This window comes from Pan troglodytes, chromosome X, assembly GCF_028858775.2.
Source record: "Pan troglodytes isolate AG18354 chromosome X, NHGRI_mPanTro3-v2.0_pri, whole genome shotgun sequence".
Taxonomy (NCBI): Eukaryota; Metazoa; Chordata; class Mammalia; order Primates; family Hominidae; genus Pan; species Pan troglodytes.
In genome coordinates this window covers 137,536,812-137,543,532 of record NC_072421.2, presented here as the reverse complement: position 1 = coordinate 137,543,532, position 6,721 = coordinate 137,536,812, and the positions used below count along the sequence as shown (strand labels likewise).

The 6,721-nt window shown below is 44.2% G+C and overlaps 1 pseudogene; it reads right to left on the bottom strand.

The window, feature by feature from the left end:
* Window positions 1-356: 356 nt before the first annotated feature.
* LOC129138702 (syncytin-1-like) lies at window positions 357-2,805 on the bottom strand (annotated as a pseudogene).
* Between the last annotated feature and the right edge of the window lie 3,916 nt (window positions 2,806-6,721).

The window sequence follows — 6,721 nt, the reverse complement described above, 5'->3', positions numbered from 1 at the left end:
GTTGCAAGATTTAATAGAGTGAAAACAGAGCTCCCATACAAAGGGAGGGGACCCAAAGAGGGTAGCCATTGCCGGCTCGAATGCCTGGGTTTATATCCCAGTCATTGTCCCTCCCGCTGTGCTCTCAGACAATAAATGATTGGCTATTTCTTTACCTCCTGTTTTTGCCTAATTAGCATTTTAGTGAGCTCTCTTTACTACCTGATTAGTCGGGTGTGAGCTAAGTTGCAAGCCCTGTGTTTAAAAGTGGATGTGGTCACCTTCCCAGCTAGGCTTAGGGATTCTTAGTCGGCTTAGGAAATCCAGCTAGTCCTGTCCCTCAGTACCCTCCTCAACAGGAAAACTCAAGTGCTGTGGGGAGGTTGGCCAATCACCGCTCTAACTGCTTCCTGCTGAACTGGGGTGTAGTAGAGGTCGTGCAGTTGAGATTTCCTCAGGAGGGGTGCCTTCAATATCATCAACGTTGGAGCATGGGCTAGCAGGCCAGTCCAGGGGACTGTGGTAGATTTTAGTCATGGACTCCATCTGGGGCTCCATTTGAAGAACCATTTGTAGCTTTATGGCTTTGATTCTGGAAGAGACAAGCTTAACAAGGAGCTTAAAGATACAGGGTCCAAAGAGGAGTAACAATATTATAGCTGCTAGAAGTCCTAAGAGGAAGAATCCAGGGCATCCATTGGCTGAGGAGGCCCCAGGGTCCGGTGTTTTGAAGCTCTTCTGCTTTATGTTATATTCAATCTCGAATTTTTTAAACTTTCTCAGTGACGATTCTGGATTGATTAACATAATAACAGCATTCTTCCCCTAAAAATAAACAGGTTACCCCTCTTTTGGCAGTTAGCAAGTCTAAAGCTCTTCGATTTTGAAGGATTACTGCTGCTAGGGAGTTAAGTTGATCTTGCAAGATGACCAGGGAGTTGGCGACCCGTTCCATGTCACCATTTGGTTCTTTAAATAGTTTGTAGTAGAACTGAGTAGAGGTTGTGATACTGCCAATGCCAGTACCTAGTCCGCCTAGCACTCCTGCTCCGATAACAAAAGGAAGAATGGGTACTCTTTTCTTGTGGGGCTTAGGTACGACATAATTGTATAAATCTTGTTCAGTGTAGATGGTCATAGGGGGCACTAAGAATGAGAGGAAGCACGTAGATTCTGAAGAGCCATTTAAACAACGATAGGCTGAGGTACCACAGAAAAAAAATATTTCTGAGCGTAGGCAGACTATTTGTGTGGGAGGAGTTACCCACCTGATGCATTGGGAGTTGCTTGTGTCTATAGTATTGCTAAATTTTACACAGGTGAGGTTTGAGGTATGGGTTATTTCCAGATTGGAAACAAGAGGTCCTACTAAAATGGAAGTGGTGTTTATTTCTGTGCTGAAGTTGTTCGATTGTTCAGGTACAGGGATTGAAATGTATGGCCTGAAGCGCAGGGGGGGTTTTTTGGCACACTTCACAAGCCATGACTATCTGCTTGATAGTTTTGAAAAGGCCTGGTCCAGTAAATAATGATTTGGCCATCTGATGGTTGCTATCAATCCTAAGTGAAAGGTTTGGTGAAGGGTTTTAAGTAATTTCCATTGGTTAGCTGCTGGCGAAAGTATTTTTCCTTCTTTGGTGGCTAGCCATCCTGAGGGGAGGAAACTATGTCCTCATGAGGTTCCCCATTCTATTTTTTCTTTTGAGTACTGGGGCTTGGTTTCCCGGAGGGGATTATCCCATATTAGGGGTCCTTCTATAAGCATTTTTAATGGAGGGTCCTGCCTTGTGGCTCTTTTGGCTTTAATATCCGCTTGGCGGTTTCCTTCTATTTCCCTTTTTTTTTTTCTGATGACTCCGGTAGTGTAAGGTCTTTAGGTTTTCGTACAGCCAATAATATCTCCTAATCGCTTCCTGACGTTTGATAGGTGTTTCCTCAGAAGGTAGGAATTCTCTTTCTCTCCATATTGCTGCGTTGGCATGGAGGACTAGGTAAGCATACTTAGAGTCTGTATATATATTTATCCTTTTTTTTTCCTAATTCTAGTGCCTGAGTGAGGGCTATTAGTTCTGCCAGCTGAGCACTAGTTTCTGGAGTGAGGGGATTACTTTTAAGTATTCCATTATTACTGACCACTGCATACCCTGCTTTTTGAAGTCCTTTTTCTACAAAGGAACTTCCATCAGTATACAAGTTGAGGATGGGATCAGTCAAGGGAACCTCTAGAAGGTCCCCTCGAATGGTGTAGGTTTGGGCAATCACGTGACAGTTATGTTCTATTTTTTCTTCATTGTCTGGAAGAAATGTGGCTGGGTTAAGAGTTGCAAAAGTGCGCAGTCGCAGCACTGGCCCTTCAAGTAATAGAGCCTGATATTTAAGTAAACGGTTGTCTGACAGCCACAAGTCTCCTTTAGCAGTGAGTATGCCATTCACATCATGAGATATCCACACAGTAAGATCTCCTCCCTGTATTATTTTAACTGTTTTAGATACTAACACTGCTACTGCCGCCACTACCAGTAAACAATGAGGCCAACCCTTTGCCACTACATCAATTTCCTTACTCAGGTATGCCATGGGTTGCAAGCTCATCCCTCGGACCTGTGTAAGGTCTCCTAGAGCTATTCCTGTTTTTTCTGTGACATTTAAACAAAAGTCTTGCCCTGTTGGCAAGCTTAACACTGGGGCTTGGGTTACGGCCTTCTTTAGGGCCTGGAAAGCCACTTTTGCTTCAGGTGTCCATTTTACTAAATGGTTATTGACTTTCTGAGTTTCCTTAATTAGTGTATATAATGGCCTGCTATTTCGCCATACCTGGGAATCCATATTCGGCAGAAGCCTGTTATGCCAAGGAACCCTCTTAGTTGCTTTAGGGTTTTGGGATTAGGATAAGCCAGTATGGGCTGGATACATTCCTCACTGAGGGCCCTGGTGCCTTTGGATAATTTTAGCCGTAAGTATTTAACCTGCTGTGAGCAGAGCTGAGCTTTTGGTTTGGAAACAGCCACAGGTGGCGAGGAAGTTAAAAAGTGCTTGGGTGGTTTGATGGCACAAGGTTTCTGAACGGGTGGCTAAAAGTAAATCATCCACATACTGAAGGACAAGAATGTCCAGGTATGAGAACTGGCTCAAGTCTTGGGCTAATTACTGGCCAAATAGATGAGGGCTATCCCTGAACCCTTGGGGTAAAACAGTCCAGGTGAGTTGAGACCTCAAAGGCAAACAAGAATTGAGAGTCAGAACTTCCGTATTTTCAACACCTCAGTCACAAACTTTTTGTAGGCTTTGTACAGGAATACGGCTCCCATTTTCACTTGCTAGTGGATTCTCCACATTTACAACATGTATATATCTCCTCCAGCCTCATGCTTTTGAATTCCTGTGCCCTCTCCAATTCCTTTGACAGATCAAATGTCTCTCTACTCTGCCACCAATTTGAGGAGGTTGGAAGAAAGAGACAAATTCCCTTGAAGAATACAGAGAGTATGTGTCCTAAACCTCCGACATGTTGTTCCCCCAGGTAACCTAATGGGTTTCTCAGCCAAGCCGCAAGCATGTAACTGCAACTTGAAGGAGGAAGATGTCTTTAGAGACTTAGAAAAGACCAGCAAGCTTCTTTACAAAATGGTCTCTTCAATCCTGGCATCCACTTGGGACCAATGAGATGGGATGTTCATCCTCATAGATTTTCACATATGTATCTTTAATGGTATCCCCAGGAGCCTCTGAAGTGCATCAGGACTTTATTTCAATGAAGTTCACACTAAGCCAAAACAAGGTATGCCCTATTCAATTTCTTGTGTCCCATTACACTCAGCTTTGCTGTCCAACTGATCACACTAGCTGAAGTCAAAAATGTGCACCAGAAAATAAAATGAGGCCTACTTATCAGATTGGCAAAGATCAAACAGGTTCATAAACCCCCATTTGGTAAATATATGGAAAAAACACATCTTTTTATATGCATTGTCATATATACATACATATATATGCTGCATTAATATATATACAATAGTGCATAAAAATATGTGTGTTGCTGTGGCTCTCGGACAAGAGGCAATGTGGTGTGCCTCTTGAATAAGAATTCAGCAACAGTATTAGAAATTTTTCACATGCATGCTCTGACATAGCAATTCCACATTGAGAAATTTGTTAAAAGCATAGACTCTGGAGTGAGACAGATCTGGATTTGAATTCTGGCACCAACACATCCTTCCTAACTGTGTGACTTCTCTCTGTTACAGTTTGCCCCTCTGTAAATTCAAGGTACATAATGGCACCCTGGCAACAATGGGTGGCACTACACTGCCCTTTATCAGTAAGGTAACTAAATGTCTGTGACTATAGGAAGTTGCCAGGATGTGGGACTTTCAGGGCTAAATACTGGAAGGTCCTTGGGAAACCAAGGTGAGCACCAGGTCCATGTTGCCTCCTTCAGGAACAACAAGTTCTTGACCAGTCAGCTCTACAAAGTATCAGAATCATTCCAAGTAACCATCTTGACCATTTATGAAGTACCAGCCACACCCCAGGCCCATTATATTTATCAATGGTTCTTAAACCTGAGCTTGCATCATGATCACCTGGAGAGCTTGTCAAAACACAGATTGCTGGGCCCAACTCCAGGGATTCTGATTCAGTAGGTCTGGGTTGGGGCCTGATCTTTTGCATTCAAAAAACTCCTAGGTAATGCTGCTGGTCCAGGGTATACACTTTGAGAACCACTAGCCCAACAAAATACCAATTAGGAGAGTATATGGGAAAGACACTTGAAAAAGGAAGGAAGCTTAAATTCTTGTAATAATGTATCTTCTCACCACCCCATGACACACACACATGCTGAAATGAGGGTTAAACCACCATATCAGGAGGCCCAGGCCCAGCCAAGCCCAATCACAAAACAGTCTAAAACTCCTAAGTGAAACCCATCACAGAAATGTATAGCAGTCACAGCCCAAGTGGTGATCTGAAGTAAGGTGACAAGGTGGACGGGGCCTCACAAGATAGAAACAGCAGGTAAAGACCATGAAGTTCACAACTGACATTGGTCTCCACAGCAACACTGAGTGTTTGCTAAAACAGGGGACCCCATCTCATTCATCCTTGAAGTGTAGCCCAGAACTGGATGTATAGCAGGTACTCAACAAACGAACAATTCTCCTTGACGCCTCTATAAGGAGATGGATCTTTTAGCGCAAGCTCAGATCACACCGATTACCCCAGTTGACGGGTTTGCTACCTCATTTCAGGACACATACCCTAAGGACTACTAGTACTGCCCCAGGATGAGATTTATCCAGTGGCCTTTCATTCAGCCATTGTACATTTACTGAGACCTTCGCTAGGCCCTGTGCAGGACTCTAAACTTGATCATGGGCTCTGGGGTCAGCCAAGCCTGGGTGCAAATTACTGCTCTCCACTGATCAGCTTTGTGCACTCGCGCAACTTCACCTCTGTAACCCTTGATCTCCTTATCACGAAAAAGGGATGGAAATCCTACCAATTTCACAGGACACTGGTGGGAATGAAGTCAGAGGATAAGGGTGGCACTCTGAGCACAGGGTCTGGCACCCAGGCAATGCTCCATATAGGTCAGCTATTGTTACCCAAGATCCCTGCCCTGGAGCCCTGCTGTCTGACCACAGGATGTGGTGGCTGTGGAGAGTCCAGGATCCCTGCACGGTCCCACTTGGCCACTTCCTAATTAGCCAGCAATCCTGGGGCACAGGAGGCAGGAGGTGAGTGAGGAGTGGCTGATGAGAGTCACTCTCAAGGACCTCTCAGCTGCTCTACGAAGAAGTCAGTATCAGCCAATGACCCAGTGGCAGAATGAACACCTAATACACCAGGGTTGGAACATGTGGGAACAGGAAAGCCTGGTTTTCAAAAGTAAGCAATAGGACTGTGGCAAGGATTAAGTAAATTGATTCATGCAAAGTACTTAGTAAATTGATTCATGTAGAGCCCAGGGCCTAGGTTCAGTGAATATCAGCTCCTGGTACATTAGCCGCGGTCTCAGCCCCTTAGGGATCCGGCTAGTGTAGAACCCAATGTAATCATGGAACCCATCTGGACTTGTAGGTAGTGGCCTACAGTAGTGGAATTTGTGGAGCCCTAAACAGGCCCTGCTGCCTCAAAACCCCCTCTACCCCAGATGTCACAGTGCCACACTGTCATTATGAGACAGGCACTCCACATAGAATGGGTGGCAAATATGCAGCACTAGTTCTGAGAACATTTCCACCTTCATGAGGGCAGACATCACTGAAGAGGTTCTCTGTCCCATCGAGTCCAGACAGGACCTTGGATCAGGCTTCATGACACAGTGCTCTGCGTAGAAATTGCTCTAGGAGTTGTACCTCTTGCTTCTCTGAGACAGGTTCTCTGTCATTGCTTTATTTTATTTCTGATTTAGTTTTACAATTAGTGGCACTTTATCTGTCACTGTCTATGTGTTTATTGAAATCTTAGTTGAGATAATTGTAAATGTAAGAGATAATACAGAGAGATCCCATGTACCCTAGATCCAGTCTCCCCAAAGGGTAACATCTTAGAAAACTGTACTACAAGATCGCAACCAAGACAATGACATTTGTACAATCCACTGATGTTATTCACATTTCCCTGGTTTTGCGTGTACCCATTTGCATGTGTGTGTATTTTGTTCCATGGAATTTTATCACATATGTAGGTTCACGTATCTAACAGCACAGTCAACATACTGAACAATTTTATTAACACA